The 26,507-nt window shown below is 42.4% G+C and overlaps 1 protein-coding gene across 3 annotated transcripts in view; it reads left to right on the top strand.

Moving 5' to 3' along the window:
- SLC22A23 (solute carrier family 22 member 23) overlaps positions 1–26,507 on the top strand; it is a 109,171-nt gene that overhangs the window by 46,496 nt on the left and 36,168 nt on the right. The gene's annotated exons all lie outside the window — the stretch shown is intronic.

The raw sequence follows: 26,507 nt of genomic DNA on the forward strand, positions 1-26,507 counted from the left end.
GGATGGTTCAATGTTTGCTGTTTCCTTAGGATAATGCATCTTGCTATAGGTCCTGGGCTGTCCCGTGTTGTGCATTCTGCTTTTTACAGAACAGGGAAAATACAGGAAGAGGAGGGAGAACCAGATACAGCTCCTTTTGGGTGTCTTCCAGTTCAATACTTTGGAACCACATCCACAGGCTTGAGGAAAAAAATCCCTGTATGTGAAAGGGCTTGCCATTGGAACTAAATTATTCATCAGAATATTAAAAGAAGAGTGTGCAAAGATGTAAACTGAGTACATCCCAATGCAGGCTGTAATGAGCTAAAATTATAGTTGTGGTCTTGGGAAAAGACCACACTCTCAATTAGCTCGGTGCTGGCAGCTGCCTGAGTGCATACAGCACCTTCTGCATAAGGATGATGCCAGGCATTCATCAACTTTGTACTCGTTTTTCAGTAGCTTAAATAAAATAGGATTCAGTCTGTATCAGCAATAGATTACAGCACTGCCATTTAAGAGGGTGCAGTAAATCTGGAACCTCTTTGCACCTGCTGTCTTATAACTCTCCCAGCTTTTCTCATTTGTTTTTCTCCTTGCTATTTGTCCTGTAAATGTGCGTATCAAGGTTTCCTTTAATGTCGGCCTCCTCTGTGTCCCCTTCTTGCATCAGCTCTGTTTCCAGCTGTTAAAAGTATGTGCTTGAATCTGTCTCCATCAGTGTTTTAAAAATTGATGGCTTCCTCTTTTAGTTCACAGCCTCTCTTTTTGATCATCTCTATTCAACAGTCTATTTTCTGACTCTGTTTTAGAGGAGGTGACCGCCTTGCCTCTCTTGCTGGAGTGTGATGATTGGCATGCATCTTCTGCATTTCAGAGCAAGGATGAAGGATGTGTTGAGAGCTTTAGAATGACTGAGTGACAGGGTTTTCCTCCTGTTTATTTTGGTCTTTTTTAATGTTGTTGTGGAAAGGATGGGTTCAAGAACCAGGTCTTTGCAAGGTTTTTAAAATCCTGCTAAGTCTGTTTTCTCTGTTTGTCACTAGCAGTGCTTCAGGCAATATATTTCTCCTCATGAACATGAAGGTCTTGCCTTAACTGATGACAAGCTCAGATGTTACAGCAGTGTGATTTAATTCTGAGAAATGCCAGGGCTTTGAGTGGAAGTCAGTCTGCATTCAGGGTAGTAGTTAATATGCTTGAAGCTGTAAGGGGACGTGTTTGCCAGGATGATGCTGCTCCTCTGTGCCTTTCTCTGTTCACCCCTCCCCCTGACCCCACTTGTCTCTCTGTTTCTCTCTTATATCAATTAATAATAATCACTGTGTGGGTGGGCATTTCTAGAACCAGAAACTGAATGAACTAGAAATGACCCAGGAAACTTCTGCCATTGTGGATGTATATATAGCTCCTAGACAGCCACAACAAAGAAGGTACTGCTAATTATTTTTCAAGTAACTTTGACAGAGACATGAATAGAAAAATGTATGTGAATATTTTTGGAAGATCATCTGAGCTAAAACTCTAAATTTAGAATTTGCTTGATCTGTTTTTAAAATATGTGCAAGAAGTCTTTAACAAAAACTTTAAAAAATCAGAGAGAACTTTTCTCTGAGGAATGACAATCAATTTCAGTTTTAAATGAAAACCCGAACAATTTGGAGAGGATTTGTATTAGATATACTTGGGAAGGCTGGGGGAAGTGTGAAAGAAGTATTTTCCTGATAAGTTGTTCTGTGTGTACTTGGTACAAATATCTCATATGACGCAGAGCTCATCTGAAGCAATAACAGGAAAAGAAAGCTGTACGGAGAGCTGTAAAACATGCTGATTCAGGGATAAGAAATTCTTATTTGGAACATTCAGGTTATGATAGTATTTTAGGCTTCCTTCATTTTTGATAAATTCATTTATATTCAGTGATGCTGCTTGGCAGTATCTTGATTTCCACGCTGCAGGAGAGACTGATTCTCAACCAGAAAAAAACAGTGGAGGAGGGAGAGCAGGGAGGTGTAGGTAGGTGTACAAATAAAGTGTGAATGCCTTTCTGCAAAGGGGAAGACTATCATCCAGGGCCTACAGTGGAAGCCACTGTTTTTTCTGTATATTATCTGTAGCCTGGGAGATATTGCAGAGACTCCATGTGAAAATGGGAAAGCAGATGCACATTCCTTTCCCCAAAATGATTGCCCCTACCTACTTCTTCTGAGAAAATATGCTTGACTCTGTCAATAACTAAATAGTTATCCTCATCATCCTGTGTTGCTGCAGCTCTGAAGTGCTCTGGTTTTGGTGGATGACCTCCTGTTTGTGTCCTTTGAACGTATTTCTGGTCCTTCTGCATTTCCATATTGTCTTGGGACAATACTCTAGTTGATTGCTCTAGCTTGGTCCACTTCTTGTATCTTTCAAGTCACAGGAGGCTTCATTTACCTCTGTTCACCATCTGCTGAGTTCAGGCACTACTTTATCTAACATAGTTTTGGCTTCTTGCTCTTAGTTTCTGTTCCAGCTAACTTGGAAATGCTCTGGTTTTCTGTCACTTTTGGCTCTTCTGCACAGGAGCCCATTACTGTTCATGGCCCAAAGGAGTGGGGTGAAAGAGAAGTGTCTGAATCCTCAGTGCCTGTGGCTGCATCTACCAGAGCTCTCTGTGGATGTAGGGCTGTGACACTGTGGCTGAAGAGGTGTATTTTCTGCCAGGATCTAAACTGTTTATGTCCTCTTCCTCTTGTAGAAGGATAATGTTCTTGACTGTAGTGTCACTCAGATCTTTTTTTTTTAAATCAAGAATCAGTGGGATGTTGACCAAACTGTTGCAGTTCTGTTTAATTTTCACCTGTTCTTTGGGATTATTTCACTCCTTCTTCAGAAAGATGAGCTTCTGAGGGAAGACTCATCTCAAACATAAAGACTTTCCTTAAATGTATGGGCTTTTCATTTAGACTGCCATTCAGAGCAAACTTTTTTTCTTCAGCTTTTTTTTTACCTTCCTTCAGTCCAGCCTGTAGTCCAAGATGACATGGGCAGGTTGACTGTGGGAAGAGTTAATAGCATTTATTCTTGTAACTTTGACATTTCCAGTGTTCTGACACTAGAGCCTATGTGCTAGCCTGTAAGCAGTGATCTGATGGGGTGTGTGAAATCCCTCACTCCCTGCAGCTTGGGCACTCTTTGGCAAGTAGGAGAGCCATGTGAAGGAGCTGGAGGCACACTGGCTGCTTGCTTCATGCAGACCTGAGCTGCACATAAACTGCAGTTTCTTCATGCTCAGGGTGAGATTCTCTGCCCACTGGAAGTTTTACATATGGGGAGGACAAGTTGCTCTGGATCAAAATTGAGAGGCATCAGCAAACTCTAATCTTCAAATCCATTTACTTGCAAATGAGAAAGAAAAAACTCTTAAAAAAAAAAACCCACAGCAACCCAACCAAACAAAAAGAAAACCTACAAAAAACCCACACCTACAAAACACAGAAAAGCTTCCCGAACAGAGATTCCCACTGCATGTGGGTTGGCTGTGTGTTCGTGGGTTTTTCCTTGTTCTTGCAATATATATTTCTCTCTGTTTATTGTCATACAGTTTGCCTAGTGAAAGCCCAGCAAGTTGCATACTGAGCCTCTGTTATTTAACAGAATTTCCCATGTATTTTTTATTAGTATCATCATGTGCCTGTGAACAGGGAGGTGACACATAGGAATATGTGAAGTAAAAGTAACTGCAGTGAAATCAGATAATTGACAGGAAGGTGGGAGTGCAGGGAAGACAGCTTGCTTGGCTGCCAGCTTGACAAAGCATGTTAGTTCACTGGAGTTTTCTTTTATTTTATTTGTTCTTGATTTTGATTCCCTATTTGAGCTCTGTTTCCACCTGAAGTGTTCATTATTTATGCAAGGCAGCACTGTTATTCCTTCAGGGCAAATGCTTATAGCTGCTTGTGCCAGTAGAAGGACTGGGCCTGACAAAGTTGATGCAGAAATGCAGATATCAGACTAGATTTGTCTAGTGCTATAGGTTCTCCATACCATTTTGGGCATTGTCACATCCAGCTTACTGCAAAGAGCACTGTTTCTCCAGTGTGTTATTGTAAGGTGTTTTCTCTAAGCTGCTTCTCAGGTGCTGAAGGGAAATCCAGTTTGCTAGCTTATCTGTACCACTAAGCCCTTGGAAAGAATGGGGAGAATACCTTGTTTTGCTTTTGTTTTGCCCTGTGCCAGACAGAGCTGATAGAGTGGGACCACATTGAACAAACCCTGGGGAAGGCAGAGAACCCCTGCAGAAGTGGGGAGGAAAAAAGAATTCTTCTTGGTGTTGTGTTTGCAGTGCTGAGAGTATTGAGCAAACATGGTTGCAGAGATTCAGCAGTTTGCAGGTAGTAATGTAAAGGGTTGGTTTTGGGTTTTTTTCCCAGGTATTAAGTACTGCATAACTAAAACTTTTTAAATTGTTGAACCAATTTATATATCACTCTCAAAAGCAGGGGTCAAGCTTTCTTGGCACAGGCAAACATTCAACACTTCTTTTTATTTAATCCAACCAATCTTTCCTGCTGTCAGCCAAATTGCCCATATCATTTCATGTTCTGTGCTGCCAACACATTCTCCCTTCTCCATAGTACATATGATCTCATATTGTGCATAATAACTCCAGGTTTTTAATGAAATATCCAACCGACTTGACCTGAAGGAAAAACTATTTTCTTTTTGCCAAATTGATGCTTTCTATACATTTTCTATATTAACTGATTGTATACTCTTAGGATAAAATCTGCCAGTAGAAAACAAGTAGAGAATGTAAGGAAAGAGTCATGAGCATTTTATGGTAACTGCTAAGATTAGGGTGACATCAGAGCATAATTGGTGCACCCTTGCTGCACCAAGGCTAAATTATGGGTATTTTTAATGGGTTGGTAGCTAATTTTAGCAGCACAGCTCTTCAACTGAACTTTTTCATGTGGTTCTTTCAGGCAAGTTTTGCAGCTTACTTAAGTTGGTGACAGAGTAAATTAGTGTTAATCAGAATCAAGCCATTTTAAATGCTCTGACAGGTCTCCATGTGCCAAGAAGGGCAGAGCACTCAGTCCTGAAGGTGTGACAGCTCCCACAAAAGCAATGAGCATTTCCTCTAGCAATATCCTTTCTCTGGCTTTGTAGTTTAAAAGCAGCTTTGTAATTTTTCTTCTGTGGCTGCATCAGGTGGGGACTTGCCTCGTAAAGTAAATATCCTGAACAAAGTCTTGCTGTATGCTTCTACCACAGGCCACAGTCTAAAACAGTACTCCAAATTTTGCGTCTTTGCCCTAAATTTTCTGTGTCTCTAGGCCAATGTGCTTGTTCTTCCATTTAACTTAACTTTTTAAAAGCTTGTTTTCCTAAGAAAAATCAACTCATGCAGCTCATTAAGCCACAGTGTATCCTCCTCCTCGCCCCACTACTTTCTCCTTTTCCCTGTGCCTGCATCACTTTCGAGCCTGTTGACCAGATTCAGTCACACAAAAGCAAAACAAAACCCTCAAGGTTTTTCCTCAGGGTGGAGGAAGGATCTGGCACAGTTCAGGCTTCTTAGTGGCTCTGCTTACAGGTAGCTCCTAGACAGGACTAGATGACCAGCACAGTTAGGAAGAAGATGCCTGCCTTCTTCTAAGCCCTACCTTGGAGTGGAAGCTGAATTTGCAAACAAGAAAACGTGGGCTGCCCCAAGTACCATATATACCATGGTGAATCATGGATCCTTTCTGGGGATTTGGTTTATCCTCCTTTATTTACAAGGATCTCTGCCAGCAACACACCACAGGCTTGGCATGCAGATCCTCCTCATTACCTTGGCCTTCTTTCTGAAGCCAGGCTTGACAACTGGGGAGTCAGAAGGAGAAATCAAAGAGGAGCTTAATCTGGAATTGGAGAGGTCAGCTGACCTACAGAGCAAGATATATTGGCCCAGCTTTGTGTTTTGTTTCAGGGCAATACCATCCCACCAACTCCAACACTGTTGGCATTTGACACCTTCAGAGGGCTCTCAGCTTCAGCTGAAGGGCAGGAGGAGGCATTTGCACGTGCTTTAAAAGTAGCTAGCTAAATAGATAAAAGCTCATAAGGCATTTAAGCTTTGCTCACCATTGCCAAGTTTCCACATGTTTAGAACATTGAGTGCTCCTGTAAACAAGCTCTCAGCCCACGCCCTCCTCCTGTGTAGGTGGCCATTGAGGTTTCCTGTGTCCAGGCCTGTGTGTGACCAAGGCAGTGACTGACCTTATGACTCTGTGGACTGGACAGTAGTGATCAAGCCTTGTTACACGGCTGGCAAGGCTGGAAAACACTTGAGTGTCTCAGAGCTTCCTGGACAAACTGCTGTGATGTGAAATATTTCCCTCTCCTGGAGCAGAGGAGTCCCCTAAAGGCAGCTGAATGAAAGAAGTAGCACAGCCTGGAGATGAAAGGAAGTGGCCTCTCCTTTTGGGTTAAATAAGTAGGTGTGGAGCTCTGAGGCTGGTAGGCGTTCTAACTTGTTTCACAGGAGACTCAAACCCATGCTGGGCAGGTCCTGGGGTACCTGGCTCATATGAAGGCTTTTAGAGGTCTGATGAGGGGTGCAGGGAGAGGTAATCTGCTGGTCAGAGGTGGCTGGAGCCTGTTGAAAAATACATTCAAGCATGGCAGCTGAGTTGAGCCAGGGGCAGCACAGCAGTCATGGAGAGGTGTCTCCATCCTCCAAGCAAAAACCACTGTCTGACATTGTCTCCACATTTTTCCTGCCTGAGCAGGCTGTTTGTGAGGATATGTAAACTCTGGACTTCCCCTTAAACAAGAGGATGAGAAGAATGAAAAATGTGTCATGATCATCAAACTGAGCTGAATTTGTGTGTCTGGCAGTAAGACTCTGTCTTGGGAAATGGGATGGATCTGCTGAGGGATATGTTCAATTCACTTCCATATGCAAGTGAATTTAAATTTTATTTAGTGTATTTAAATATGTTTGTCTAATCTCTCTGAGAAAAGTGTAATTTGCTCTATAAGTGCATTTTACCTGTTAGCTTGGTTTTGTATGGGTTTATATGTGCACTGTCAAGTTTTGCCCCTGAGATATTAGCCTGTTTCTTATTTTTTTTCCTTTAATGCACATTTAAAGCTTCACACAGAGTTGTTTCTGAACATTGTCTTTCTTATATCTCCAAACATAAAAAGCCAGAGCAGTAAAATGAGCAGCCCTCCTCACTCCCCTCTCCAAACTAATTGAGGGAAAAGTTTCTAGTGTTAAAAAATTTCAAGAAGTTGTAGCAGTGGTCAGGTCTCCTCTTGCTGCCCCATAGCTGCACAGCTCTTTGTCTCAACAAAACTCATATCTGTAAAATATTGTTACAGTGGCCTAGAATATTAAGGTTGGATGTTTATGATTCAGTAAATCTGGATTTAAGATGGCTTTTGTGGGATCAGAGGCACCCTGCAACCATATGGGCTTGATGGGTTTATTCAGGACAGTTTCACTCTGACAAATCTCTTTTGCTTGCATTAGAATATATGAACTCTATTTTAATTTTTTAATACCCCACCTCCTCCTCAGAAGATGATTTAGATCCATCCTCATCTGTCTACCACTGTAACTCTGCCTGTCAGATATTGCTGTCCTGCCTTGGACAATATTGCTGAAGCCTCTCCAGAGCCGAACTCGGCTGGTTGTTGTAAGAGAACCGTGAGTGGTTTTGCACACTTGACCGTGATGTTGATGCTTCTTAATTTGTTTTTAAAACTTAGTCCTAAGACTAAGACTTTGCTGGCTGTATGAAGCAAGGTCTAAAGCTTCACTTGATTGGTTTTTAGCATGGCTGGTGACAACTATCAACATCTGAGCCAGAAAACCTTCTTTCGTCTGCAATGAAAGGACGGCCAGAGAGTTTTAAAATGGAAAGGTCTTGAATGTTTTTTGTGTCAGTCAGAATTCAAGAAGAAATTGGTGGTTAAGGGAGGAAATGAAGTAGGCAGAGTGCTTCATGTAATACCAAAAATACAAGAGTGTCTGCTAGTTGGTGCATGAGGTTGTTCCTGTTCCTCCAAAATCCCAATTTTGGAGCTTAAAGTAGACAAGGTATTTAGTATGCAGTAAGTTAGGGATTTGGCTATAGATTTCATATTCTTGCCTTCAGACAGCAAGGCTGAAACTTTAAGGTAAAGTCAGAATTTCATTATTTAAGATGCTTTTTGAGAGGAAGTAGGTGGTCACTGGCTGGTAATAAGTCAAATGTGTTGACTTGTAATTAAATATGGTTGTCACATTCATTTGGCACTATTCCTGGAGAACTGGGTGGGTGCTGCATGTGTGCATGTGCTCACTGAAGTTGTTGTAAGGCTCAGCTTGCACTTGCTCAGATCCCTGATTAATGGTTGTTTTCCCTTGTGGTTTTTGCCAAGATGAGTTTGGATGGAAAATGGAATTAAAAAGCACTTCATTTAAAGACTAATTATTAGTGAAACAAAAGCTTGTTCAAATGATCTTCTCTTTGAGCAAAACAGAAGTTTACAAAAATATGGTTTTGCTCTTTCAAGTTAATATGTCATTAAACAAAGGAAGCATTGTGGTTTTTTGTTTCTGGTCATCACATCCTTCAGAGTCGAGATACAGTAGATAATATAATGGATACTGGAGGGAAGAGAAGCATAAGCTTTCCACATCCTGAAACTTCCCAATTCCCATAGCTTGCTTTCAGTGGCAAGTTCAAAGCCCATAGAAGTATGTTAATTTAAACAAACTTATATTTTCAAACTGTGTTTTGGCCATTTGGGGGAAGTTTAGCTGCCAAGAGCTGAGTTAGACCTGCAAACTCTCGTTTCAGAGCATTGGTCCATGGCTTTTGCAAGCTCAGTGTCTGCCTTGCTTGAAATCTTTGAGAAACAAACCATTGTTTCCTTGAAAAGTGTTTTGAATGAATATAGTTTTAATTTTTTTAGAATTTTAATTTAATTTATTGTAAGGATACTGCTTTTCAAATATAGAATTAAAAAACAATTTTAATTTAAGATAGAGCTAATGTAATTCCAGCTTTAAAAGTGCAGAAAGGTGTGATTTGTATTTAAAGGGTTCCCACTCACTTCCTAAACCCCCACCCACCCCAGCAGCTCTTGCTTTGCTTGTTAAGCTTTTCTGAAAATAAGAATCAGCCAGCTGTCATACCTGAACTATCTCCAGATGAAAAACCACACACATGACTGAATTTTCTAGAAAGGAAAACTAGTCCAACATATTGCAGTGCAGTATTGGAGATAAAATTGAGTGGCAGGGGGGTATGTCTGAAAATAAGGTGAGGTTTTCTTGGGCTGTCTGGGATCTCTGCAGCACACTTAACTTGTCAGCAGGTTAGAAGTGAAGCCTGTCATCAGCTGCTGCTTGTGTAAGGAGGAGCAGCACTCACCCCATCTCGGGAATGCCCGGGTCACCTCAGGGTGTGCGAGAGCAACAACAAAAATGTCATTCAATGGATTTGACTTTCTAAATTTACCTTTGTACTTCATCTGACTCCTGTGCTGTGCGGTGGTTCTTGCATCAGGGAAGGCTATTTGAGTGGTGTTTGCAGGGAGATTGGCACAAATCCTCTGTCGGGAGTTTGGGAATGAGAAAGGTCAGTGTTTATGTGAGTGGGTGGGTGCCCAATGGGGAAAGGAGAAGCACTGGTTTAAGAAGAAATGATAAGGATATTTTATTTTATACATTGAATTTCTCTGGAGGAAAAAACCCAAGTGGTCTCAGTCTAAAATGTTGTTTCCATTCTTTAAAACAACAAAATTAAACTCAAGGCATAGTTTATTTTTCTTTTGAGATGTCTGAATGCAATTGCCAAGTCAAAGGTCACCAGCTTACTTCAGTGCACTTTAGGATTTCAGCAAGCTTTAGGCATGATTTAAAAGCTTCTGTATCAAAGCGGACCTTCAAGATGCAAGAGAATAGAAAGTGTTCTCAGGTGGTGGAAACAACTTAGCTATAGCTATAAAAATTGGTACAAAGGATGGTAAGTCTGTACCAGAAGCAAGGAATGTCTGGGGTGTATGGTATTTGGCTATGGGAAGGGGTTGGGTGCCAGGATGCTTGGGATGTAGTTCTTTTGGAACAGAGAACCAGGATCTCTGAAAAATGATGCTTCCCTTTGGTCACTCCATATCTCTACTCAGTGAGATTATCACAGACCTGATAATGCTGCCTGGGTTTGGAAACAAGCAGGACTGCACCAATGAAATAGGCAAATTTTGTTTGCTAGTATCTCCAAGGAATAGAAATGTTTTAATTCCTTCACATCACCACTTGTGCTCCTTGATTTCCCATGCAGAATACATCCTCCATCTTTCTCTTGAGAAAGAAATCACTGTTCTCCAAATTCTCACTTCTTCAGTCACTTGCACTTGTGTGCTTATGATATGTAGGAGAGGAAGATCTTACTCTTTGAAAGAGCTATCCCAGAGGAGACTCTGGCCTCTCTCAAAGAGGCTTCTGATGGTGCCTGCTGAAGCATTGGCAATGCATATATTGGCAAGGCTAGATTTGGGAAAAAACACCATCAAGCATCTAACACAGAAGCAAATAGGAAGAGGAAAAGAGGGCAGGTCGGGCTGCTTGTTTTGAGGGATTTGTTAAGACTCAGATCTATGCCTTTGGATTAGGAGCAGATTTGGCCCACGACACTGAGTCTGTAACACCACAGATTGGTATGCCTTTGTTTTCTAATATAAGATACAGAAATCTGCTGTGTTGCCAGCATTGTGAATGTACTAAGTTATTTCTCTCTTGCCTCTCTTTGTTTCATTCCAAAGATGTTAAGCCCCTTAGTGTTTCAGGCTGTTATGTTCACTCCAAGAGACATTCACATTTGGAGTTCATACAGCGCTTTGTACTGAGCTTCTCGTGGGGAATGCAGTCACAGAGAACTTAATTTTTTCAGCCATGGCTTTGCTTTTTTCTAATCCTATATAAAGTGCATTAGATCTTGGGCTTTGAATCTTCATATCCTGCAGTGTGTAACTTATTATAGGGATCAGTTGGTTCAAGGAGTAGTATGTGTGGGAAATGCTGGTAATATTAGACTTTTGTGATTTCTTCTGTGAAGTGCTTCATCTAAAAATCTATCACACTTGCAGACATCACTGGTTATCTTAAAGCATTATGGAAACGAGACCTTACCCACCCCATCTCATCTATATTTGCACATGTATTTGGGAATTCAGTGCTTTGGTTGCTCACCTGACAAGGAATGTGATGAGGATCATATTTCATGAACAGAAGTTACTCCTCTGCTATGCCTGTGGTGCTTTGGTGACGAACATCGTTCCCCAGGGCTACACAAGCAGCAGCCCTTCTGACATAACAGCTTGCTGCTGAGACACTAGTGACAGGTGGTGTGGCAGGGTTAGCCCCAAATTTGGGCTTTTGTTTTCCTCTTTATATTTAGAGAAGGTGCCTCTGGTTGCTGCCATCCCTACTCCCCCTGTTTCATCTCCTGCTCCCACTCTTGCAATGTGCTCTGTTCCCCACGTGTCCTCCACTATTGTACAGTGTCAAAGCAGCCCCAGGATCTGGGGCAGGCACAAGAGCCCTGAGTGGGTTGGCATTTGTGCAAATACCCAAAAACTCCTGTGCTGGAGGGATGCTGCTGCTCATTGCACCACGGCCGTGCATGGCTTCTTCCAGGCAACCTGTGGCAGATCCAGTGTGCACAAGGTGTTCTCAGATATATTTGCATTTGCAGAAAGGTCTGCCACCCCCTTACTGGAGACTGCCCACTGCTGCTCTTGCTTATCACTGCTTAATTCTTGCAGTAGTGTTTGTTTTTATTAAGAAAAGACAGCAGCAAAACCAACCTAACAAAAACCCCTCTTTAATGCCAAAACAATTCTCTGTTCTCACTGCAAAAAAGAAGTTTGAAAGAGGTGAGAAGTTCACTTAAGTGGAAGAACTGCAGTCCAACTTCCAGAAAAGGGGATCAAATAGTCTGAGTGTCCCAGCAGCAAACAGCACCCCAGAGAATTTTGCAGTTAGCTGTTTTCAAACATGGTTCTAATTAATACAATATCTTAGTTCTGTTGAATTCAGAATGAAATCATGTCTCAAATATTGCCTGTTGCTCTCAACTTGTAGCCATCTGAACTTTAGAAAACTTGCTTCAGCTATTGTGGGGCCCAACTTGTGAATCTTTAGTAGACTGGATATTTTGAATTACCTGGTTTTTGGAGAGTGCAGTATAAGTCAGCTGTAATCTGATACTGAAGCATGTGTAGCTTCCCTTTCTTCTGAAGCATTATGAATTGTTTCCAAAATCCATGGGCCAGTAGTAGTTGCCCTACTTGAGTCAGAAAAGTCAGGACATGAAGATGAAATACTTTTCCCTCAGCCCACCACCTTTCTGGCAAAATGTGAAAGAGAAATCCAGACTACTTCATAGTGAAGATGTGTTACAAACCACATTCCTACCTAGGTATATTCACTTTCTCATTTCAGATAATGGTTTATTATTATTATTTTTGTGTTTGTTCATTTGTTTGTTTTGGGGTTTTGTTTGTTTTGGTTTGGTTTTGGGGGTTTTTTGTTGCTTTTTAATTTGCTGCTATTCTGAGCTGGAAAGGAAGTATTGCAGTGGATTTGTACAAAGCTGCTCTACCCTGTCCCAGGAGCTGGCAGCCCCTAAGCAAAAAGACTGATGCATATTTTGAGAGTCAGCAGTTTTTGTGTTAGGCTCCTTTGGTGATACAAGGTAGGTAGTGGAAGTGTGTGGATAAATATTAAGTGACAGCCTATGCTGCAGCACATAGTCATTAAGTGGTTTATGTGTGAAACCATGCAAGGAAGGGGTTGGAACAGAGAGACTTTCTCCTTCCTGTTTGATCTGAAGTACCTGGTGGTGAGAGACATAAACAAGAGAAACGTGTTCGTAGGGTGATTGGATATACACTGTACTCCTGTTTTAATTAAGCCTTGTCTGTTGCATTTGGTGATGCTTGCAGTGGTAAAATATCTGTTTGGCTCCTTTAACATCCAACATGTTTTGTTGAAGCAGAAATAGTGTGGTCAGTCACTAAGTGGAAGCACAACTGAAGCACTGGGTCCAGGTCCTTGTTTCACAGGCCTCAGGAGTGGTTTTAGTGTAAGGCTACTTCTGGGTATAATTTCGTTAGCTAAAAATGTTTGCAGATGTTGTGATCATGTGGGTCTTTCAATACCAAAAATCATGCCCAAAGTTATTTTTTATGGAGCTCACTCTGCTGTTCACCAGTTAGGTGTCTTGTTGCCTCATGTTTTGTTTTAGTCATTAAAAAAAAAAATAAATTCATATGTCTTTATAATTACACATTCCTGTCTGTCTCTGAAATAAATTGTGCCTTGTTTGAATGTTTCTAGGAGGTTAATGAATAATTGGCTACTGAGTAAAAGGGAAAATCATTTTAACAGGCAATTGAATCTGGTGTGATGTATGAAAATTAACGGTTAGGCTTAGAGCTTTAAATGTGATATAAATATTTTTCATATTTAGACATGAATATGTCCTTATTACCAAAAATTTCAAACACTGTTATTTATTTTGTATGCCTCTCAATGAATTCAATTTCACAAAAAATGAAGGCTAGAGTTCATGTGTTTAGGACCTGTACCTGAATGCAAGGACCCTTTTAATGTTATTTGTGATTAGGTGAGGGAGAGCAAGTCTGGATTTGGGGATTTTTTTCTTCCTCCTTAACACTTTTTCCCTCTTTGTTATGATTGTGGAGGCATTTGTTCAAATTGAAAAGTCAGCTCTTAGTCTTTGTACCTTCTAGGAAGGAAAAGTGTGCAGTGATTTTTAAAATAGAAAATATTTTACATCTGTTGCTTTTATAGTTGGTTTTATATGTTAGCTGCTGATAAGCCAGTAATAAATCAGTGCAAGCCCTGCACGCCTACACTTTTCCTTCTTTGAACACAGCTTGGATATTTTTTGCTCCCTGCTCTCCTCTGTGTGGTGAGCTGCACAGGGAGTTTTCCTCTGTTGCAGAAGGATTTGGAGATGAAGTTGCTGCCACACTTCAGATCTTAATCTTCCTTACTGTTTGCAGAGGATTCTTTGCCAGTCAGCTGGGTCAATATTAAAACCAAGCTATGCTGCCTAAAACCTATCAGTGCATCCAATTTCTCATATCTGGAGTTCTGAAATTGGCTGTAAATTGAGTTCCCTTAAAGGGAGGAAGGCCACAAGTGACAAGGCTCAGCCATCTCCAGCCTGCCAGTGAGCTGTGCTGCCAGCCTGGGGCAAGGCAGAGCTGATCATTTGCTTTGTTCCATTGTTGTTTACCAGTGTTTCTCTTCTCCTTTTAGGGGCTTGCATGCCACTTTCTGCCAATCATGAGTGCATATATTTATGTGGTTAGATTGTCCCTGGGTGGTGGTGGTATTGTTGTTGTTATATTGATTTGTTGTTCTCAATTCTACACCCCCTAAAATTTTAGAATGTTCTTTCTGCTTTGATTTTTGTTTATGTGATTATGCAGAAATGTTGCTGGTGATACCAGACCAGCAATGGAGATGGCAGCCTGACAGTAACTAGCTCAGAAATTCCGTCTTTCAACCCCTCAGCCCTTCTGTATCCATTTGTTTCCATTTCAAAGGTGGTCTGCCTTTTAGTTGACTTTATTTTAATCAAATGCATGTGAGTACAAGGCTGTGTTGTGGATGTGTTATTTATATCCCTACAGCAGTCAGGTGCAAAGTAATCTGAGCAACAGCTCCTGGTCAGGTTAAAAGAAAAACCACCTCCAGATGAAGGTTATACAAATGACTTAACTCTGTGTAGACAAAGGTGCCGGTGTGTGATGTCTGGATTTTGGGGTGAGGGAAGCTCATTCCTGGTAGTGAAGCTGTTGGAGGCTGGTTGTGTGTTGTTGGAGTACCCATCCTCTGTATTTACTGACAATTTACCCTCGGGCAGTGAGTGCTGGAGCATACAGGCAGGGAGGGTAGGGAGTGAGCTTTACTGTGTGACAGCACATGCTGGTGCCCTGGGAGCTCAGAGTCTCTTGCTGCAGAGTAAACAGAGGGCAGAAGCTAATTAGCTGCTTTGCAACTTTTTTCTTGATGAAAAGGTAATTTTTTATTTCACTCCCAGTGCACTGATTCTGCGCAATGGGTGCAAGAGGCAGAGCAAGCAAAATAACAGGACCTTCCCTGCTTGCTGCTCCGGGACAAGGTGGTACCTGTCCCCTCTCCTGGCACCGTGCTGAGACTGGATACAAGGCTGGGCAGCTTCTGGGCGCTTTGGGCTGCTCCCACTTTTGTGATTTCTGCTGCACATATCTGGCACCTCACTCATCTGGAGCAAGTAGGGTGTTATGTCACCCAGCTTTTGGGCATGCCTGACATTTCCTCTCCTTTGGGCAAGAGCTGCAAAGGAAGTTGGTTTATTTAGAAAAGAGGGGTTTTTTTGTTTACTTCTGTCTATTCATACTCTTGGTAGAAAAGATATTCCTGCTTCCGTGTAAAACATCTTGCTAAATTATAAATGTGAGGAAGTGGGAAATGGCTTAGCTGAATCGTTATTTATTTGTTAATTTAGTAGCTCTAATTTCTAAATTCTGTATTTCATTGTGGCATAGTCATATATAGCCTCATATTGCTGTTAAAATAAGGAAACAGTGATAATAACTGAGTTTAATTCTGGTGTCCTGCATTGAGGCAGGCAATGCTGAAGGAAGGTTCATCCCCATGCAAAGCCCTCAGGAGCCACCTGGAGCAGACCAAGTGCTCAGCGGTTCCAGCCTTAATTCCAGGTTTCCCAGTTCCTCTGGCTGTGGCCCTGTTTTTAGATGAGAAAATGGTAATTAAAGCTTCCCTGTGTCTGGGAATGTCATGCAAGTGGGCAGGGATGTGTGGAGAGACCTCCTTACTGTCCAGTGCTGGACAGCCTCGTGCAGCAGCTTTCTCTAGGGGTCTGGAGAAATTCGAATTATGATTAGAAACATCACTCAGCAAGATGGGAGAGCAGTTTTTGTCTTCTCTGCTTCCATAAACATATACAAATATAAGAGAACATTAATTTTATTTTTTCAAATTACATGTTCACAGACTTTGTTTCAGCAAAAACAGATCTTTAAGATTTAGTTATGCTTACTTCCCATGTAACCCAGAATACATTTTGGATAAAGTTTTTTAGCTGCTAACTTGGTAAAATCTGGACATAAGCCGCAAGGTGGTTTTCCTAATTGGACTGTGCAACTTTTCAGATAGGTTTGTAGCCAGGAATCAGTTCCTCCTTGTTCCCACAAGTGTTTGAGAAAGTAGTTTGTAGGTTTGTGGTGTGAATGGTCTGGCAAAGGGCTCTGCCCTCCTTTCCTGGGGATGCTTTGCCCTTGAGCCATGTGCCTGGTGCTGCTCTGGAGCCATGGAGAGTGTTTCCTGTCCTGTTGGATGTGTGGTTCCCTGATCTGGGAAACATTCAAGCCCTAAGACATTCGTGTGTTGTTTATGGCAGGAGGAACACATGCCCACAGTGTGCTCGGGTTTGCTGTGTGTCTGCAGCTACAGGGACCTGCCCTGGGAGGTGTTGGTGTCTGAGCCCTGCATGGGGTGCTGAGGATCCCCTGTCACACCAGGAAAGGCAGGATCAGCCACAAAGGATTTTTTCCTCCCATTTTTCTCAGCATTTTCTCATGGATAGGAATTCTCATGGAGTTTCCCACGTTCCTTTATGTGATTGAATACAGTTAGGAAGCAAACCAGTGTTTGAGTTGAGAATTATCTCACCTCCTGTACTTTTCCAGCTCAGCCCTTTTTTATTCCCTTGCTGGTTCTGCAAGAAGATACAAAGGAAAATTCGGAAACAGTAACTGAATTATTTCTGTTGTGTCAAGCAGTGAAATGATTTATTCAAAGCTGAGTGTGGGAAGGAAATCTGATATGATGAGCCAGGGGCACTCCTTCTGTTAGTTATGTCTCTCCCCTCCCATGACCATAATCTTCTTTTTGTCATTCTCTCTCACTCTCCCACCTTCTATACATTTTTTCTCTTACTACAAAAGGGTGGTAAATATAGGAGGATTTTTTTGAAGTACCTGAAACTGTTCCCTTAGCAGGGATGATCTAACACCTCACACAATGCAACCCTTGCATAGGAAACAGCACATAAGATTCATGTTGCCATTTATGTACTACAAGCAATCAAAGGATTGATGCACAAATAAAAATACAAATAATGGAGAAGCTGCTTGCAGTGTGCATGTATCTTCAAAGTCAGTAGAGAACTTGCTACAGAGATAACCTCCCTAAGATCCTCTGACCTTGAGTACAGCTTGACTGTCCCTAGGCAAGGGGAAGTCTACACCAGGCTCTGTTGGGTGATCTCTTGGACAGCATTTACCTCTATGCACAGCTCTTATCTTTGGCTTTGTACCTCCACAGATACAGCAAAGCACCATTTGAAACAGAAAATCATGTAGAGAAATAGTTAGATGATGCTTAGAGAAGGATAGGAGTCATTCATTTCTCCAGGTGTGGATATGGGCAAATATCTTCACAATTTTAGCCATAGCTGTGATGTGTACAAAGTCTACTGCCGTTGTAATCAAAACAAGTGAAATCCGCTTTCATGAATTACAGCTGGATTCTTTCCAAGGAGCTGGGTTTCCTTTTAATGTTGGGCTATTAATTAGCTCAGCAATTCATTCTAGTTTTATTTGGAACAACTCAGCAAGTGTTGCCATATTTGAACTCTTCTGTAAGTGGCAGGAGTTTTCCTGAAAGAAGTCTTTCACCGCAGAAAAGTGAACATACCCATGGGAGGATGGCTTCTACTTGGGAAGATCCATCTATTCCCAGCCTACTTGCCAGCTTCCATGGAAGGAAGATGTGAAGAAACATGGTCTTTCTCTTCTCCAAAGTTATTGCAAAGCAAGAGGAGGCTTTCTATCCATTCAGCAAAAACATTTATTTCTTACCCTAGGTTTAACAAGATATTACTATTTAAAACTGATGAAGTTGCATATTCATCTTGGCTGTGAGAAACTCTCCAATAAACTCACACGTTTTTCTGGGTTGATTCTGGATAAACTTTGAATCCCAGTGGATGTTTCTGGGTGGTCTGGTTTGCTATTGCGCAGACATCCTTAGCACAGCGATTTACATGCAAATATGAGATGCTGGAGGCATTGTATTGCCAATTCCCTTTCTATTGTTCTTCGCTGTCTAATCAGGTTTTACCAAATCAAAGAATTCTAGTACCTAACAGGAAGAAAGCTTTCACAAAAGTTATTGTCTGGTATTTTTAAAGATAGCAAGGAAGAAAATTAAGGAATATTTAAGCTTTGGCAGTGCTAAGGTCATTTTATGTTGTATGTGACAACAGCACAGTGAGGGATGTTCCACTGTGCTCACCTCTATGTGCGTGCACCTGCAGGTGCTAACCTGCTGAGTTACCCTTGGCTTGAAGAGATGTGCTTGGAGAGGGCTGGAAAGGGAATGCTCTTTTTCTGACAGGGTTTGTGCACTGTCACTGAGCCCATTGGATCACTCTGTGCTGCAGAACTGCCCACAAACCAGCCACGAGCAGACTCCACCTTACAGAGCCCTCTGTGTGTGCAGAGTGGTGGAGAGTGCTCTCTACAGCACAGAGATCATGCATTTAACATAAGGAATAAAAGCCTGTAACCAGATACTGAAGACTTGATTTTGAATGAAAAATAGAATTTTCATTGCTTCAGGAAGCAAGTTTTCTCCCAAGGTTGGATGCCATATCTTTTTCACTTTAAAATCAATTGACCAAAAGGAAATCTTCACTGGTCTTTCCTCTTTTTTTCCTAGAATATATTTTTTCTTTCCTTATGGTAATGTTACTTGGAAGATAAAAGCTCATTGGGAAATGGAAGAGGAAAAACAATATCTGTACTTCTTCTAACTGTGCATCATTTGCTTTTATATCAGGAGAAGTTTCCTCACCATCTCTGCATTACCACAGCCTCATTTTTCTTTTTGTATCCTCATCCTCATGGGTTTAAAATTAGAGATCGCACCAGGGGCTGTCCTGCCTGCTCTTATTCAGGCACAGTGGCTGTGTGCAGTGTTTGGCAGTGCTCTCTCTTGTTGGGTGCATGTCCCAATTCTGTCTGCCTGCCTTTGCCTTCCCCAGACCTGTGTCAGGGTTAATGCTGAGCCCTGGAGCCAGAATTATTAATGCAAAAGTCACCCCTTAGTCTGAGTGGCACCTCCTTCTCCCGTGAATGCATGTGCTGCTTGGAGCACCCAAAACACAGCAGCTCATTGGCTCTGCATCCCTGCCCTTCCCCTTTCACAGTGTTCATTAAATATCTATCCAGAGTGCCTGGCATAAATCTTTAAAAACGAGGCTGCCCTGGGGGCCAAATGTGTGACAGCCCTTCACAAAGAGGCTCACTAATTGCTTTTGATTAAATTGCCTGCACTTCTGCTGGCCCTTGTGCTCTCAGCCAGCTCTGTGTGTTCTGGGCTCTCTCTGACATGGTGGTGCCACCTGAGCAATTCAGGTCCCCTGAGATGGGATGGGTTATTCAGGACATCACCCTAATTTCCACTGATTGCTTCTGGCATCACAGGGGGATCAGGGGAGGAAAAGGAGCTAGGGGCTTTTGCCTTTACATTTATATCAGTGTGTGTATGTTTATGTATCTGCACACCTGTATGGGGTTACAATTGTATTTATGAGAGTTTAATAAACAGCGCCCAGTGTTTGCTCAGACTCTGTATGTAATCCCACTCAGGGCTTGTTATGAGGTTGACACAAGAGAAAGAAGCAAGGTGCTTTCCAGGGGTTGAGCCTCTGGATGTGAGGAGCTTCAGACAAGCTGTCTCCCTTTGATCTGAGGGAGTGGGTGCAGGGCAGGCAAAGCTTTATTATGACCTAAAAAAGCACCAAGTACTTTTCTTGGTCCTCCATTTAGTTTTCTTCCATGCTTGTCTCTTCTGTTTGATAAGCCAGGCTGCAACCAACTCAAGTCTCCTGTTGTCAAATTCTTGTTAGCAATGTGCAGTTCTGCTGTCAATGTGCTCAAATCCAGGGCTCAGTGCATCTATTCATTCATCCAACAGCATGATGGTAATGGTAAAAAAATCCTCCTTGGAGGAGCACGTCATGTGGGATCAGTGCTTGCAGAGACAGGGGCTGCCCTGCTGTCTCAGTGAGCTGGGAAGCGTTTAATAGACCTGAAACAAGGTGTTATGTTGTTATTTCTTTGTTCCTGCTTCTTTGAGGACCATCATCCATCTAGAGATTGCAAACTGAGCTTTTGAAACAGCTGCTGTTGGAATATTGTTAGTCAGTTGATAAATTAAGAGAAGTGCAGATTTCCAGCTATTGAATTTCTTCTCTGTTCTTATTTTAAGTAGCTACAATGTTGTTAAAAATTCGCTAACAAATACAGATGCAGATCCCCTTCAACTAAAGCATCAAAGTAAATGAGCTCCTCTGATACATCTCACATCAGTTTTTGTTTCAGCTCCTCTCATACACATTCCTGTCAAAAAGATGTCAATAATGATTTAGATCCTGCTAAGGGAAAAGGCACCAGCTGTTGTGAACAGCAGAGGTGTTAGGTTTGCAAAACATTGCTGTGACCAATTGTGCATTTCCTTTAGAGAAAGCCACCTTTTTGGAACAAGAAAGAGTCACATATATTTCTGTGCAATCTCAGGTTTCTGCAGAAATAATCAAACATTTATATGGGTTTGGAGAGTATCTTAAGGGGGATAGGAAATTTTAGACTGGAGTGGGGGAGAATTTTTTTTATAGATGGCAGTTAACATGCAAAAAAACATATGTCATGGTAAAGCTTTTTAATCACTTTTTAATTGCATTTAATTTAAGCCATCTTTATACCGAAATTAGTGTGTTCTCTATCTACCCATTTCTCATGCTCCTTGTCCCTGCTGTTTAGGTTTCCAGGGGCATTCTCTCTGTGTTGTTTCAGAATGCTGTTACTCACATCCAGGAGCTGTCACCTAAAGTCAGTGTTGGCTGGGAGCTGCAGAGGTGCTGCTGCTGCTTTCCTCTGGAAGTAGGAGAGATGGCAACTGCAGCACCTCAAATGTGATTTAACATTTCTTTGGGTTTATTACTTTGTATATGGCAGGCAGCATGGTGTATTAAAGGTTTCTTATGCAGTCAGCCATCTGTTTTGGAAGATGTTGTTTGTCTTGAGCAATGTAAAACTTGGCAAATGCAGATGACATGGGATGAACAGGGGAATGACACGTGCTTCTTTCCCTGCCACTGTGCTCCCTGGGCAGCAGCTTGCATCCAGGGCATGGTTGCAGACATCTCTGCATCCACACACTGGTCAGGCAGCTCCTGCTCAGGGTCTCCTGTCCCTGCAGGAGCCGGGATCAGCCTTGTCCTCCCCTGCCTGGCTGCGTATACGTTGTGCCTGGGAAGTCCACAGCTCCTGCAACCAAGTTAATGAGGGTTAAGTAAACACCCTGCATTGAATCCAACCTGGCTCTGTGCTGGTGGTCCAAACCCTCCACTTCTGGGTAGCTGCAGACTGCCTGCAGCTCAGAGAGCTCCTCCTAAGATACTCTGACACAGCTGAGCAGTATCAGGCCTGAAATAGGGATGGTGTGTTACTCAATTGTGCCTTACAGGAGCAAGTCAGGCATGTGGAAAGTAAAGAGAGCGAAGGTTGCACCTTGTTTTTTAGTTGGATTTTGCATGAAAGGTGCAGCTGTATTTACTTTTTTCATGCTATGCCTCTCTGTGAGTCTCCACAGTGCATCTAAAGGATATTTTGCCTGGCATCCATTTCAGCACTATCCTGGTCTTTGCATACCAGTTGGTCACCTGAATTAGTTTTGATAAGAAAGAATTCTGTTCTGATTAGATATTTCCTTGTCAAGACAGCTCCATGCAGTAGATCCAGACAATCTATTGAGGTCAGGAATTAAGTGTGCTGCTGCACATCTGGTGAGGTGTCGTGCTGGCTGCCTGCCCTGGTGCCAGCCTGACGGCTCCGTCAGCTCAGCTTATGTCAGTGCTCAGGGACTGATTTGACACATATTAAATGTGTTAATTAAATGGTGGGCTAGCATCTGTTCAAAAGAACTCTCAGCAAATTGATGATGTGTGGAAAAGTACCTTTGAAGGAGCACCTGTGTCAGCTCACAGGTGTATTTTAGAATAACTTCTGTCCTGATGTGCTGTTAGGGGAAAATAATACTATTACTCAGCCATTGGAGTTTGAGTCTATTACTGTTCCGTTTTCATGGCAGTGGATTGGATTTCTCCAGAGAGGAAATTAGATTTTTCCTTCCCTTTCACTCTGTCTCTGTCCTGTGCTTACATCAATTGGTGGCTGTCTGTGCACAGCAGTGTGTGTGATAACCTTTACTTCCACAAGTTACTTCATTTGCTGTTCCCTAATAAACTGTGTTTACACATGATGCTTCTTTTCTTGTGGTGACAGCCAAGGCAATCAAGATGATGTGCTCCTTGTCTGAATTCATGCAGGAGTGAGTGTTGGCTTAGCCTGGGCCATTTCAGCCAGGACTGAATCAGAAGTGTGCTGACTGAGAGATGGAAGTGTACGTAGCCCATGGGTAGGGCTTGCAGCTCTTAGAAGTTTGTGTCTGGTAACCAAGGGGAAATTTGTGTATATAAGCAGATATGTTGGATTTTATTTTCCTGTCCCCCTAGCAGCCAGCTGTAATCTTGTCTGGGAGTTATTGATAGTTTTTTGCTGCAATTTTATCTGGTCAGCTAGCCAAAAGCTACCTTGGGGCCATGTTATTCCAGGAGAATCCAGTGAGACAACTTGTTTACAGCAGAGGGCAAATCCCACAGAGAGTGTTGGAGGAAGACAAGGTCCCAGAGGTTTGAGAGAGCTTGGTGGGAATTAGGAAACACAGCAGCAGCAGGGACAGGGTCACCTCCCAGCAGTCTTTAAGATCACTGTGACAGAGGTGGCAGGGCTCACCGTGCCAAAAGGGTGACCTCAGGGAGCACGGAGGTGGTGGGACATGCTGGAGGTGCTGAACAGCTTGGGAAACTGAATACTTTTCGAGTTTTCTTTCCTTTCCTTTTGTGCTCTGATGAAAAGCAGAGTCCAAATGCAAAATTCTTTCTCAAGGTCACGTCCTGCGCTTGACTTTTGGCTGAGCAGGGCTGAGGCAAACACAGCCTTGGTGCTGGAGGCTGCTGCTGCCTCTGGGAATTTCTGGTGTCCCACATTTTACACCTAAAGCTATGTTGCCAGAGAATCCTTCTCAAATTATGAGTGGTTTTCACCTGAGTCTCATCTTTTTCCTCCCTTTTGAAGAGGAGGAATGTCTCAGAGCTGTGCTAAGATGGAAGGAATTAAGAGTATTGGGTGTGCAGTAATATGGGGGAAACTGACAGAAACTGGGGGGTTTTGTCTGTTTTTTTTTAATATAATGTGCAACTGTGAGTGTGAATCTAGAATCAGACTGTCACTGTCTCCTTGGGGATTTTTTTCAGTGTGAATGCTGTTGGCCAGCAGGTGCTTTGTCTTGGCTGTTTTCTCCAAGGGATGCTCCTATATAATTACAGTCTTGGTGGCTTACAGATGGAAACTGGGCAGGGAGAGAACACTGGAAAGGCACAAAAAGCTGCTACCTTGTGGTTTCAGATGGAGCTAAAACTTGGGCTGCAGAACAAGGATTGCTTTGTGTTTTGGGTCTGGAGATGGGAAGGTGAATGCTAGAGAGTTGTTCAAGCACTGCAATGTAGCCTCTTTTTCCTCTTGATATGCTATTTGCAAATGACTTAACTTCTTTATTTTTTTTTAAATAGAAGTATTTGCCTTTCATCCTTGAGCAAATATTCTGAGAATAAATGTCAGACTTCTAAGAAAAACGAGAGGGTTTCTGAAATCTGAAACAGATTGTTACCAGTGTGCAAGTGCAAGATGGAGTGAGAAAGGACAGGATGTGGATCTTAGTCCCTCCATGGCAGTGACAGCTCGCCTGGTGGGATTTGGAGGAGGTGGGCCATGCAGGGCCATGCTCTGTGGCTACATGAGCTGATGTGAACCCAGTAATACTACAGATTTTCCCAGTGTCCTCTTTGTATGTTCCCAGACTGCTCTTTCCACACCTGCAGGTGGAGAGGATGGGAGGAAAAAAACAGTTGGAAAGGGGAGAGGACAGCATTTCAGATATCAGGCTGTGGCATACTTACGGTGATTTTGTCTGACTTTGCCATCTTCTTTTCAGAAGAAGTTGCCTGAAAAGCTGTTGTAAAGGATACCAGCCCAGTTTGTCCATCCCAGTGCCAGGGAGAGAAGCTGTTAGCAAAGACATTTTGCCCTTTTTGATGTAAAGTCCTTGTACCTCTTGTCACCAGTGCCTGTTCCATTTGCCTGGTTAAGCTGTTGTCTGACCTGTGGTTTTATCATGCCCCTCTGCTGATGCCCTGGGCAGTGACATCCTGCACAGGGCAGTGGGGCTGAGCCCCAGGGTGCTGCAGAGCTGCTTCAGTAGCCCCCTCACTCACCCCTCAGCAAACCTGAGTGCTCATGGGCATAACACCTCTGGCCCCAGGAAATCCACATTTCCCAGCCAGAGGTGCAGTATGCTGTGCATGTCTCATGTGTTCAGTGCCCTGTGCCTGGGATGCCCGTGGGGCCCAGGTCTGGATCACACCTGAGGTAAGACAGCTGCCCTCAGGCTGGGAGCAGCTTTGCCTTAGGGGGTGTCTGGGTCTGGCTTCTTTGTCCACTGTTGCTGTGTGCCTATTGCCTGTGAGAGAGTGAGTCCCATGTGTCCTGAGCATGATAGAGTTTGTGAGAGAGTGTGTCCCACATGTCCTGAGCATGCCTGATCTCACTGTCTGAGTGCTGTAGGACAGCTTGGCATGCAGGTTTCAACTTGCCCATACAATCACTTGCCTGGGCCTTAGGGAAATTAGGTCTGACTGAGTAGGAACACTAGGAAAGGAAGCAAAATCCTTCCTATGCATGTCTCCTTGCCCACACAAGTAGAGCAAATGGATGTATCCGGGAGATTTTAGTATTGATGATGATTTCCATGATTAGTGTGCATGATGAGGGTTTGCTCCATGCTCCACCAAGTAATTGAGATGGAAACTTTCTCATTGATTTGGGGACCTGGATCTTGCTTGCTCGATTTGCGATGGGCGTGTAAAGCTGATCTCAGTCGTGGAGGGATTTGATCTGAGCTGGTATTTTTGTCATGTGAGCTGGGTGGAAATGGTTGCAGCCACAGAGGCCTCCTGGTGCCTGGGTGTGAGCATCAGCTGGGTGCCTTTCCTGCTGCCAGGGCAAGGCTGCTGCCGAGAGTGGCTCTGCTGCAGGGGTGGGAAAGGGTTCACTGAGAGATGCCTGCTAAAAACTGCAGTGCTGAATCTTTTATCATATGAAATTGAAGCCAGATATGTTGGAAAGTCGGTAGGCTGTCCTAATGTGTAAAGCATTTCAACAGAGATGTGGTATTTCATATGCTGCTGGTGTTGCCTGAAAGTCACACTCACCCAGCTAGAGCAGGGATTATTTTCTTGTCATCTCCAGCTTCTTTAGAGGAAAGGGCAGAAACTGATCATATGCATGTGATAATCCAGAGAAGAAAATAGATGCTAAACAATCTCTGAAGCTATTTCCTTTCTATACAATGAGTAACTGCTGCATGCGGAGTTTTTTACTGTGCACCAGTGACTTAATAAAATATACTTTTATTATTTGGTCACTGCTTCCTGACTTTATATAGAAGTTGATATCTCGGTTATTTTTATTTTTACCTGATACTAACCTGAGCAATGCAATTGAAATGCTAAATCCTTACATATCTAATGCAGACTTCCTGTTTCTATGGCAACAAAACTCGACCTTGTACTTAATGAAGGAATATTGGAGTGTGAGTAACTGTTACTTTAAGGTTTAGAAAAACAAACAGAAGCACTTTATATCTGGAGATTAGAGAAATAAAACGGAAATGACCTCTTTGCATAGAACAACAAAAATCTCCTAGGCTTGGGATACTTCATTTGTAAGAATGAAACCATATTAATGTCATAAGGAGCTCTGTGTTTTAATCTTTTTTACCAAATTAAAATGTAAAAGCCTTTTATAGCATGTGAGAGTCTTTGAGAGCTTTTTCTCCCTTTTTTGTTTCCAAAGCTGCTGTGTTTGTGGTTAGGCTAATGAAAATTCAGGCTGCCTGACAACAGATACAGTTTCTTTTTTAATTGGCAAAAATCCATTGGTAGTTTTTGTATTGGCTGAAAAGAAAGGTAACAAAATCTGTGGTGTTTAATCCTACATTTGATCTACAAGCTAGTTCCTGGTCAGTTAGTTTAAATCTGTGTTACAGTGATAAATGCAAATTGCAGGTCAGAGAGTGAATGAAGGAGCAGCTGTCATCTCTTCCTCTTTTCTTAGGGCTTTTCAGTTAAAATTTTAATAACCATTAAATTCTAATTTAAAACCACCACAGAAAACATCCCATAGAAAAATAACAATGCTGACAGCAACATATCATGAATGTTTACAGGCCTCTTTCTGTATCAGCATTCCAATAAGTGCTACACAACATTTGT

This window comes from Zonotrichia leucophrys, chromosome 2 (assembly GCF_028769735.1).
Source record: "Zonotrichia leucophrys gambelii isolate GWCS_2022_RI chromosome 2, RI_Zleu_2.0, whole genome shotgun sequence".
NCBI classification, from domain to species: Eukaryota; Metazoa; Chordata; class Aves; order Passeriformes; family Passerellidae; genus Zonotrichia; species Zonotrichia leucophrys.